Source organism: Lactuca virosa, chromosome 8, assembly GCF_052849685.1.
Source record: "Lactuca virosa cultivar CGN04683 chromosome 8, Lactuca_virosa_CGN04683_v6, whole genome shotgun sequence".
In the NCBI taxonomy this organism is placed as follows: Eukaryota; Viridiplantae; Streptophyta; class Magnoliopsida; order Asterales; family Asteraceae; genus Lactuca; species Lactuca virosa.
This window is the reverse complement of record NC_136433.1, coordinates 297,481,394-297,493,190: the sequence shown is the minus strand read 5'-3', so window position 1 is coordinate 297,493,190 and position 11,797 is coordinate 297,481,394. Positions and strand designations below refer to the sequence as shown.

Below are 11,797 nucleotides of genomic sequence, written 5' to 3'. Positions count from 1 at the left end.
CAAACCGCCGTCAATGGCTGAGAAAACGAATGCGACTGGGTCTAGAACGAAATCAAAGCCGAAGCTCGCCATCAACCTAAGCACGCACTTCTGCCTTCTCCTCCAACCCATCTCTCCTCTCCGCCACCGTCACTGACCTACGCGCCGCCCGTCAAGGAGACCCATCTGATCCCACTCCTTCTTGGTTCACTCCCAAAAGGTACATTCTTCATGTGTCTTCTCTCACAAAAAATTGTTTCTTCTTTCTGTCTTCAGTTTGACGTCCCTGCAACTTCAAGGCAGGGACTGTGAACTGCGAATCTAATGACAATTCAGCGAGCCAAGAACACGAACATCTGAACTTTGATTCAGATTCGTGTGACTGATTTCGGATTCCAATTGCAAAACTCCGAACGAAAGTGTCGACTTGCGAACCAATCCGTGAGACATTCAATTACGAGCGAACCTTTGTTTGAAGTTAAAGCGATTTCGAAATCGAGTTAACAGTGCTCAACTTCAGTGAAAATTGTACATCAGAACTTATACAACCTTACTTGGATGGGATTGTGGGGAAATTACTTGTACTTTTACAGGTATAAATAATTTGTAGTAACCTTAAAAGATATGAATATATGAATACTGAATCATTTTGTATTTCCAGAATCCAAAGCAGACGGTGCAAGAGGGAGCTTTGACTGCTTTGGCATTTGTTGCTGATTCATCTCAGGTATTATTCATCTTCATATTCTCTCATTACCTTGTTTATTTTCTTTAAATTGGTTCTCACATAGTTTATGATTTTACAGAAGCATTTTCAAAAGTATTATGATGCAGTTATGCCATACTTGAAAGCTATACTCATGAATGCAACTGATAAAGCTAATTGTATGCTTCGTGCCAAATCCATGGGGTGTATTAGTTTAGTTGGAATGGCTGTTGGAAAAGATAAGTTCAAAGATGATGCTAAACAGGTATACTTATATATATTTATAAATATGTAATTCACAAATGTTTTTATTTTTTCATCTTGGAAACTTATAATTTATTACATGTTTCAAGGTTATGGATGTCCTTATGCCACTTCAAGGTTCCCAATTGGAGACAGATGATCCAACAATAAGCTACATGTTACAAGTATGCTTCTTTTCTTTTTCTGTTATTAAACTTAATCTTTTAAAACAATTTGAAGTAAAGATTATAAATTTATAATTATATATTTTTGTTGTAGGCATGGGCAAGACTCTGCAAGTGCCTAGGGCAAGATTTTCTCCCTTACATGAATGTTGTGATGCCACCATTGCTTCATTCTGTTCAACTTAAACCAGATGTTACAATTACTTCTGCTGATGATTCAGATGATGATATTGACGAGTCTGATGATGAAAGGTGTGATTTTTAATAAATGAAATGTTTGAATGAGAGTTAATGACCATTTTACCCTTTGATATTGCAGCATTGAGACTATTACACTTGGAGATAAGAGAATAGGGATCAAAACTAGTGTCCTTGAGGAGAAAGCTACACTTGGAGATAAGAGAGTTAATGTCCATTTTACCTTTGATGTTGCTATGCTGATGAATTAAAAGAAGGGTTTTTCCCATGGATTGATCAGGTGAAATGAAATTCCTCTTTTACCCTTTCTTGTCTTTTTACATTTGAAAAAAACCGGCTTAACTTTTTAATAAAAAACAGGTTGCATCAACATTAGTACCACTTCTTAAATTCTATTTCCATGAAGAAGTTAGGAAGGCTGCAGTTTCAGGTGAAATAAAATACCTCTTTTACCCCTGATAACTTTAACTGTTATTTTTTTATTTTCTTTCTGAGCGTTGACTTTTTCTTTGACTTTTTAGCTATGCCTGAGCTTATTCGTTCAGCAAAACTAGCTGTTGAAAAGGAGCAATCTCAGGGTCGCAATGAGTCATATGTAAAACAGTTGTCAGACTATATCATACCAGCTTTAGTACAGGCTCTTCACAAGGTTATTTTCGTCATTCCCCTTATTTGTTGACTTCTGTTTGCTCATATGAATCTTTATTTACTGGATTTTGTCTTTTAGGAACCTGAGACTGAAATTTGCTCAAGTATGATTGATTCAATCAAGGAATGTGTACAAATCTGTGGGCCCCTTTTAGATGAAAATCAAGTTAGAAGCATTGTTGAAGATATCAAACAGGTGATCACTGCCAGCTGAGCAAGAAGAAATGAAAGGGGCGAAAGAGTCAAAGCAGAGGACTTTGATGCAGAAGAAGGGGAAATGTTGAAAAAAGAAAACGAACAAGAGGAAGAACTTTTTGATCAAGTATATGCTCTTATATTATATAATCTATTTTTTTTATAAATTTGTTTATGTTAATAAATTATTCATAATATTTTCTTTTTTGTTAAATCTAGGTTGGTGATTGTTTGGGTACTCTACTCAAGACTTTCAAGGCCCTATTTCTGCCTCTTTTTGATGAACTCTTGCCTTACTTGATGCCATTCTGGGTGAGTATTGAGTAACATTAATTATATTTTTTTAAATAATTATTTTTTCTTTTTTGGTTTTTATACAAATATTAAAAATAAGACTTACATTTTAAATTTAGGGCAATGATAGGACCTCTGAGGAGAAAAGAATAGCAATTTGCATATTTGATGACGTGGCAGAGCATTGTGGAGATGTAGCTCTAAAGTAAGTTTTTTTTTTATTCTTTTGTTACTTTAGTATTATTATTTAAAAAAAATTATAATTTTATATCTTGTTACAGATACTATGAAACTTTTCTACCATTGGTGTTGGAGGTATGCAATGACACAAGCACAGTTGTTCGCCAGGACAGCATAATTTAATATCAAACTATTATCATTTTATTTTTTTATTTAATTCTAAATAAATATATTTGTCACCTTTCAGGCTGCAGTTTATGGTGTTGGAATTTGTGCAGAGTTTGGTGGAGCTGCATTCATACCTTTTGTTAATGCTAGGATTTGCATGTGGGTGTTTCATCTTTTTCTTTTTTCAGTCCTTTTAGTTCATGTTTTACCTTTTCATACCTTTTTTCTACTGATGTAATGACTTCCTGCAACTATTCATTGCATGATGATCAAATGTTGAAGGATTGAAAATTGCAACAGGACATGTGCATCTGCTCATGAATCTGATCGAGTAGTTCAGGTAGTCAGCAGTCAATGTAAGTTTCTTGATTTGTAACATCTTGTATTCAAGAAATAGCAATGTACTTTCCATACACATACACATACATAAATAGTATATTAATAATACTGTAATGTAGAGTGAATTGGAGAGGGTGCGAATAGCTCTGGAGTTATAAGAGGAAAAGAAAGCTCAAGCTGAAAGAGATAGGATATATGCTGCAAATGCAAGTGTTGCATTCTTCATTTCAATTGTTAGTTGTGTTACTAATGATGGAAGCTGCTAATAAAGGAAATGGAAGAAGCCGCATGAAATAGATTTTTTGTATGAAACACATAGTAGATTAGATGAATGCAAATTTATATATTGTAAGAAATAGAATTGTATGACATTAAATTTTATGCAATGGATTGTATTTTTTGTATATGGTATTTTATTTTTATTATGAGACATTAAATGAAAATTTAATTTAAAAATTAATAAATATATAAATATATTTTTTTTAAACATTTAAATTTACGATACGCAAAAATATGTGTCATCTTCATTTATGACATGGCTTTTCTTGACAGGGGTTTTAATGATACGCATTGTGTGTCATAAATGAGCTTCGTCTATAGACGACGCGCAAAAGCGTGTCGTCTCTCGTTATGATAGGGCCTTCCTTGACGCGCATTTGCGCGTCGTCTGAGCATTTTACGACACGCATTGCACGTCGTAAAAGGCTGTTTTTCTAGTAGTGCATACACATACACACACACACACACACACACACACACACACACACATATATATATATATATATATATATATATATATATATATATATATATATATATATATATATACAGAAACCTATACATACACATATATACGGAATTTAGAAGATAATTAATTTTTGGGTTAAGCTCCGGAGGTGTTATGTGACACAATCTAAGCGACTACTTCTTCCCCACGGCTTCGCACGAGATCAGGACACCTGGCTTCAGTACGCCCAGCGTAACATGCAGTACGCCCAACATACCCATTTAGTACACCCCATGTACGCGGATTTCCCAACTCGTAAATAGAGCCCATTTCTCACACAAAAACTCTCATCTTTCTAACCCATTCTCTCTCAAACACCCCAAACCCTCTATTCTTTCCCCTAGCACCTCCTAGGTGTTAGTAGCGAGTCCCAGAGTGCCAGAAGGCCCCGAGAAGAAGAGCTTTTGGATCAGAAGTTCTGCCCATCACTACTACAAAAACAGCCTTTTACGGCACGCAATGTGTATCGTAAAACGCTCAGACGACACGCAAATGCGTGTCAAGGAAGGCCCTGTCATAAAGAAAGACGACGTTCAAATGCACGTCGTCTATTTACGAGACACATTTACGACATGCATTTACGACATGCATTTATGACGCTCATTTAAGACACGCAATACATATCAAGGAAGGTCATATCGTAAAGGAAGACGACATGGATTTGCGTGTCATAACCTTACGACGCGCGTTTATGACACACAATGTGTATCAAGGAAGCCCTTGTCATAAATGCAAATGACACGCATTTTGCATATCATAAACTTTAGCTGCCAGTGACAATACGCATTTACGACGTGCATTTACGATACACATTTACAATATGAATACACATAATAAAAAATCAAATATATACCAAAACATTCAATTTCATATAAATGTCAAACAAGTTATCTAACATTACATGTCAAACAAGTTACCAAAACATTCAATTTCATCTTCTAAAATATACTACAAAACTTTATAAAACAACAGTTATACACCCACCCGCTCACCAACCATTACAACTCTTATTTTCTTCTCATGTAAGAAAACACTTTAACGAATTTTAAGAAAATGGTAAAAAGTTACCCAACAAAAAGATTCTAACAAGCAGCCTGATCATGCTCCAAAAACTTGTTGATAGGAAGGATGTCACTGCTTTGATAAGAAAGAACCTACAATAAAGATCAAGACAAGCGTATTTACGTCTTTTGCACCAACAAGAGAACAAGATCAAACCATTAAATGGGGCCCACATATCTAATTCGAACCTGGTTGCCAAACATTGACATTTGACGTTTTTGTCCTCCGAATGACCTTACCTACATGAACCAAAAAATCATGTTAATTTGAGATTGAGATTGAAGTTTACCTTTTTGGGTCTTAATGATATATGACAATTAGTAAACTTTATGTCATATAGGGGTAAAATTGTAAAAAGAATTGAGTTGAGTACTCACAGTACGGATGGCATAAAAAGTTTCAGTGATACAATCGGCTATCGAAGCTTGAGTCAACCCATAGGCTTTAAATACTTTCACAGTTGATCGTTTGTATACAGCTGGATACATACATATACACGTGTATATATTATTCAACAAGTAAAAATATGAAGAAAGGTTAAAAACATTAGAAATTCTAGAAATTAAGGGTGGATTAGGGTTCTTACAACTTAAAATGATATCTTCATAACAATTCCATCATGAACAAAAAAAAATCATAAAATTCTTATTGAAAGTTTAGGTAAAGCATCTGTAACCCTATCTTTTCTTTCTCCAACTTCTGACTCACTAGCCCCTCTAACCTGGATTATATTTTATTTTTAATCAATAAAATTAAAAAAATAGACAAATGGTTTAAAATATACCTTACAGACTGCAACACCTCCTAACAACTTTGATAATCTCTCTTGTGCTTTCTCTTTGTCAAACATGGCAGAAATGTTCTCAATGGTTGACCTTAATTCCTCACATCTTTCTTCAATTTGCTTCTTATCACCACCACCATGAAGAATGATTGTATCATCAAGAGAAACAATAACCTAGTACACACACAAAAATTAATTCCTAAATACAAGGTTTAGTAAAAAAAAATCACAATAATTAGTTTGGATTTTTTTGAGGTAGTTATTAGGGAAATCACATCTGCACCAGAACCAACCAATAGGATCCTTTAATCAGACTTGTATTTAACCTTTGAATTATTATTTACATTTATTTCTTCAGTCACACACCCATCACCACCAGCTGCCAACCAGAAGGCAATCCCAATATTAAGATCCTGTAACACCAAAATAACATGAAACCTTACAATAATATTAAACTTTTAAAAAATGTGCAATTAACAGACCTATGTACCATTCACAAACAGATACTGAATTTTCATGTAGAAAAAAAAAACATTTTCAAACTATGAGAGATACCCATGTAGATCTGAATACCTTCTAAACTCTATGATCATTTAAGAAATCTATCTCTATCTCATTGCACATTGATTCATAAAGAAAGTGGAAGGGTGCTAATATAAAGGAATTTACCTGAAGTGGAGAAAGACCATAATGCACAGCAATGGAAGCCCATGACTGAGGTGAAAGAGAGACAATAACAGTTTTGATATTGTTTATATTGGATAGAAACTCATCCAAGCTTTGCTTCTCTAACATAACACACTCTGCAGAAGTAATGCACCCATCATTACTCATCTAAGCTTTGCTTCTCTAACATTCCTTCTGGTGCATTAATCTACAAGTAAAAATCATAAGAGACTGAGACAACCAACCATCATTACTGGTTAAGAAATAAATAAGAATAAATTACACATTTCTCCCTATTTCTCTATTTCACAACATTTTAAGTCCATGAGTCAGACACTGTCATTTCATTTAACATCCCTCTGGTGATGGTGTCTCACTATATATGGTATATTGGGACCTTGACTAGTTTATATCAAGGTTGCAGAAAACGCTCGACGTAGGCTCGGCGGTGGACTGGGATCAAGGGATTAATCGGCTAGGCGGGGATTAATCGGGGGATTAATCGGGGACCATTAATTATTAAAAAAATTATTAAAAAATTATGAAATATAACATTAATCCTAAGAATATAACATTAAATATAACATTATATCAAAAAAAATTAATAAATATAACATTATAACATCAATATAAATTAATAAATATAAAATTAATAAAAATAAGTTTCAAACATCATGACAATTCTAACATCAAATTATCCAATACACATCTTACAAAAATTCTACTTTGAGCTCTTCCACAGTCTACTAATACAAATGTATCAAGTTATCAAATGAAAATAGGAAGAATCCATTCTTGTGAGGCATGATTTCACCTTATCAGAAGGTTGTTGCACCATATTCTTAGGATTAATGTTATGAGCTCTTAGGTTGTTGCACCATATCAGCATTAACACTTTCATTATGAGTTCATAACCAATCCATTCTTATGTCCTGCAATGCACAATACATTCTTGTGAGGCATGATTTCTCCAATCAATTCATATTACTTGTTTGTATATCAGTGTTTGTATTCATAGCCAATCCATTCTTATGTGTAGCATATATTCCAGCAACAACAGTTAAATCCAATACATATTTATTGCTAAAGTATTAATCAAGAACCGATGAATACCAACACATTGCTTTGGTAATCAAGATTATTTGATAATCAAGACAACAAGATTCACTTAGGCAATTGATCGAACACTTGGTGGGCAGATGGTTTCATACACAAAACAATTAAAGATTTCATGTAGATACATTCCAATTTCATAAACAATTCCTTTGTCAACTGATTTCATACACAATTTGTTTGTCAACTGATTTCATACATCAGCTCCAACTGATTTCAGAAAAATAAATTACAAAAAAAACATTGCTTACCTGATGTTGCAGATGTCGAAGTCGCTTCTTCTTCGTTTTCATTCCAACCAACATCACCACCACAACAGGGGAAGAGTCGGAGTCGAGCAGGTGAAATCGATGAATTATATTAAAGGTGTATACACAAATGAAACCACAAATGAAAACAAAAGTGAATTAGAGGGATACCGGTGAGGGAGATGATGATCGCTTGAGATGGCGATAATAGAGTCGTGGGGTAGTCGGCGCCGAAACAGATGTCGGTGATCGCTTCAGGAATCGGAGTCGATCAGGAGAGGAACACCAATCTGTGACTAATCTGAGTCACTCGATTTGTCGTCGTCATCCCTTAATATTTCACCCAAATGGCGCAGAACTGGTGGAGAAGTATAGAACTAAAGAGTCTTCGAGGGAGTTGTGACAAGAGTTAAAGAGTTAGAAGTTTCCCACATCGCTGGTGGGATAAGAGATGAAGGCAAAATTATTCTATAAAAAGGGAAGCTAGCCCCTTAGAGAATCAAACCCAGCTAAGTTTGGGCTAACCGGCTCCTTTGGGCTAACCGGCTCCTTTGAGCTGGTAGGTATTTTAGAGTTAGCTGAGCTGACTTGGTCCGATTTGGGTCCGAGTTGGAACGAATTAGTCCGATTTGGACCGTCTTTGACCGATATTGACCAATGCCGACTAGCTTACCCGATAACACCTATTCGTAAGCGGTTGGAGTCTGCCAAGCGCCTAGGTGCTGATTAATCGGCCGTCTAGACCGATTTTTACAACCATGGTTTATATAGACATGTAGAATTAGTGTTCCCATCTAACCCTAATTTTGGTTATTAATTATAAAATTCATGGGCCTATTACACATAGTAGCCCATTAAATAGCCAATACGATCCAACCATATAAACCTACTTAATTAAAAAACCTAACAGGCTATTGTAACTTGGGATTCAGATAAATGGTTATTCCTGGAGGTAAATACTAAAGTATATACAGTGAAGATGGGTTGTGGGCCATAAACAATAAAAAGAACAAGCCAAGACGATAAATCATTCAGACAATAGGCTATAGACCAAAGATTACCTTAAAATCACGACTGTTATCCAATGCATCAATTGATTAATTCATTTTTGGTTTAGATATATGCATGGGAGTTATTCTAATCAACAAGTGTTGAAGTGTGATCAAGTTAAGTATTGGATTCTCTGGTGCTCTAGAACATGTACGGTTTTTTGTCTCACAAAGATCTGTAATAATAAACCTTGAATGATAAATGTCGAAAACCTTATAACATCATAATTTGAATATATATAATTACATATCATCTCTAAATTATGGATTTGCATGCAAGAAGAAGAAAAAAGAAATTAATAAAATTAGAAACTTGCCTGATGTGGAGTTTTGCAGGGTAGAAAGTGTTATTTCTGAATCTCCTCCCAGTTTGTATTATACTCCATTAACCCACGAGCTAATAACCTTCATACATCAAACACTTAAAACAAATCCAGAAAGAATGGAAGACAATAAATTATGGCATCCATAACAAAATATATTGTTTTAGGAAATGACATGCACATTTGAAAACCAATGATGAACAAAAATGATTTTAACAGCTTGTAACTTACCCATCCTTAGCATCAGTGAAAAGAAATCAATTTGCAACAGATGTAGGGGGTGGCTTATGTGAAAAAAGGGCTGGATAAAATATGGAAAGAATCTAAGGGCTAATCTTGCAATTTCTTTTGGTACTAAAGCAGTCGACTGCTTCTTAGACCTTTCAACAGCTGTAGCAGCAATCTATCTTCTTTGATACTCTTGAATAGCTGTCAATATATCAAACAATGGTTAGCATAACAAATTGAAGTTACAACTTACAAGCCAAATAGAAACATAAAGTAACTTTTGATATACCAATTGAAGAATCATTTATATAGCTTCCAAATAAACTAAGTGGGGCCATATCTATGACAGATAACAAATTGTCACTAACCAGAGGCACCGAGTAGAAGGAACCCTCCTCAGATTCAGAGCTGTTGCATAGAAAGCTGAAATTTACAGTGGAATGAATGTATGGCGAGCTAAAACAACAACCTGGATAGGGTGCTTTTTGAGAGGCCACTACTTGATCACGCTTATGAATCATTTCCAAAAGTCTCTAACTTAGTAATCATAATAAATTGAAGTCATCAAACTTGATTCAGTCTCTAACCTAGTAATGATAATAACTTCTATCTGTTTTCAATTACAGAATCATGATTTGAATCTAATATAACAAATAGAATCATCGAAATTAAATGATTCGACAATAAGTAATTTCAATGTACAGGTGATAGAGATCTAACAACTGTGACAGAGTCTCGAAAGATCGGAATTACCTTAGGAAAGCATTTACCACAGTTAGAGCAACGAATGAACTTGACGTGACCATGGTCGTGCTTGTTGCGTCCACCATTCCTTCTCTTAAAGTTCTGCGAGGACAAAATATTGAGTTAAACGGAATGCATACGACATAATGAGAAGTGGGATTAATTTCGTGTAACAATTGAACAAGAGTAATTTCGTGTAACAATAGAATAGGAGTGACTATGAGTTCAGGAAATTGAACCTTTGGATTCGATTTGGAAAGACGGCGACTCCGAAAATGAGAAGTGGGATTAGATAAATCGGAGAAGAGACCATGAGGCTATCGTCGATTACAAACTCGATAAAAATTTTAAAACTCGATACAATCGGCTTTGGAAGAGGAAGGTTGACGAGGGGAGTAGTTGGCGGTCGATGTGGGGAGGGGAAAGAAGTATCGTCGATTAGGGTAAAGAGGGAAGTGAAAGCGGGATTTTCTAATTTTGCGGTTTTTCTTTTTCCCTCTTGTAACTAAAGAGCGCGTTTCATTAAAAATTATAAAACGACATGTTTAGATGACATACATTTTATAATAAGCGCCCTCCGTGTGTTTTTTTTTCTAATACTAATTTTAGGGCACGTAAAAATGCGCGTCCTAAATCCTTAAAATTTCTACAGAACTGACATTATTTTTAGGTCACACACTTTTGCGTATCATAAATCAACGTGTATCATAAATTCCGTGTCATTAAAGGTCTGATTTCTAGTAGTGCGTGCAGAACCCGGTTCCTCGCTAAACCCCCTTGTAAGTGAGTTATGCTTACCCTAATTTAAATATAAGTTATGTTTAAGTTTATTATTGTTATTATGGACCTATAAACAAGATTTATTATGAACCTATAAACAAGATTTATCGGTGATTCAAAGTCGTTATAATGATTAATCTACTTACGGGGATGATGTCTAGGCTACGATTTAGTGAGGTATTTAAAGTGGGATTTTCAAATAGTATACTTCGTATCCAAACGGACCCTACCTCCAATATGATCCTACTTGGTTGTTCTTTACTTGATAGATCATGAAAGTAGACTTTGAGTTAATGATAAATCTAGAATAATAATCAGTCGCAATAAATATTAGACTAAAACTTAGTAATAATAATACTAGGTTTCGTCAAAGGAAAAGACAATTGTTAGAAGCGAAGCGCTGCCTAAATTTCGAGTCGTCGCTTTAACAAGTAAATATATAGTTACTTTCATCTTACACGTAGATATGAAGTATTTGATATAAATTACTTGCTATATGTGCATATTATCTGTGTTCCTGATATCAACGCTAGATGAACGATTTATATATGTTTTAGTCACATTAAACTATATATGTATTTTATATCTATTATTATGTTGGGAAAAGAGGGATAGATGATATATATGATGAAAGATGAAATAAATAATAAGAGGCTTCGATGTTGAAAGCTGACCCAGTCATCTAGCGGAGTATAGATGACGACTACAGATTATTCTAGACAGTCTAGTGGAATACTGACAGACTCGCAACCTGTAGGTGTTTGTGACCGATGTGTTCACCAGGTGTACTCCACCCCCCCTAATTTTATTGCTGAGGAATCCCTAAGCAATATTGTTTATCTTGATGATAATCCTTAGGATAGGTCCCTTAAATTAGA

At 34.7% G+C, this 11,797-nt stretch overlaps 2 long non-coding RNA genes and 1 pseudogene across 3 annotated transcripts in view; 1 reads left to right on the top strand and 2 right to left on the bottom strand.

The window, feature by feature from the left end:
* The window catches only part of LOC145131646 (uncharacterized), a 9,161-nt pseudogene extending 5,837 nt beyond the window's left edge, over positions 1-3,324 (top strand). The window contains exons 2-16 of the transcript XR_013717792.1: positions 487-572; positions 641-706; positions 786-950; positions 1,039-1,113; positions 1,208-1,365; positions 1,433-1,591; positions 1,672-1,741; positions 1,833-1,960; positions 2,039-2,281; positions 2,374-2,466; positions 2,568-2,653; positions 2,730-2,792; positions 2,872-2,955; positions 3,079-3,152; positions 3,255-3,324. The product of XR_013717792.1 is annotated as an uncharacterized LOC145131646 (transcript). The remainder of the gene's footprint in view (positions 1-486; positions 573-640; positions 707-785; positions 951-1,038; positions 1,114-1,207; positions 1,366-1,432; positions 1,592-1,671; positions 1,742-1,832; positions 1,961-2,038; positions 2,282-2,373; positions 2,467-2,567; positions 2,654-2,729; positions 2,793-2,871; positions 2,956-3,078; positions 3,153-3,254) is intronic.
* A 1,547-nt stretch (positions 3,325-4,871) lies between these two features.
* Positions 4,872-5,463, bottom strand: LOC145129533 (uncharacterized). Its single transcript, XR_013717532.1, has 3 exons — positions 5,362-5,463; positions 5,173-5,223; positions 4,872-5,076 (listed from the first exon to the last, which is right to left on the bottom strand). It is a non-coding gene; the product is annotated as an uncharacterized LOC145129533 (long non-coding RNA).
* Positions 5,464-6,451: 988 nt separating this feature from the next.
* LOC145129312 (uncharacterized) lies at positions 6,452-8,130 on the bottom strand. Its single transcript, XR_013717446.1, has 3 exons — positions 7,799-8,130; positions 7,249-7,366; positions 6,452-6,642 (listed from the first exon to the last, which is right to left on the bottom strand). It is a non-coding gene; the product is annotated as an uncharacterized LOC145129312 (long non-coding RNA).
* Between the last annotated feature and the right edge of the window lie 3,667 nt (positions 8,131-11,797).